We start from the raw sequence: 313 nt of genomic DNA, 5'->3' as shown, positions 1-313 counted from the left end.
TGTAAAAGCGCTTTGAGTGGTCGGAAAGACTAGAAAGGCGCTATACAAGTACAGGTCCATTTACCATTACCATGAGATTTGATCAATAGGATTATCAAATCCCCTAAAATTGTCATATATTTTCCATCTGTGTGTGGGAAAGTGTAATTCACCAAAATGTGTCCACAGAGATCAAAGAATAATTTCACAGAGAAAGTCATTTATGTCCTGTTGTCAGAAAAAAGTGAACAAAAACAAGTTTCGTAGAGTCAGTGTAGTGTTGATAGGGAATCTGAAGCAATTATAAAATATTAAAAATTTAGCTGCCTATGAC

The sequence above is a fragment of the Morone saxatilis genome, unplaced genomic scaffold (assembly GCF_004916995.1).
Source record: "Morone saxatilis isolate NCDOM2014 unplaced genomic scaffold, NCSU_SB_2.0 Contig11, whole genome shotgun sequence".
Lineage (NCBI taxonomy): Eukaryota > Metazoa > Chordata > Actinopteri > Moronidae > Morone > Morone saxatilis.
This window is presented reverse-complemented; position numbering follows the sequence as displayed.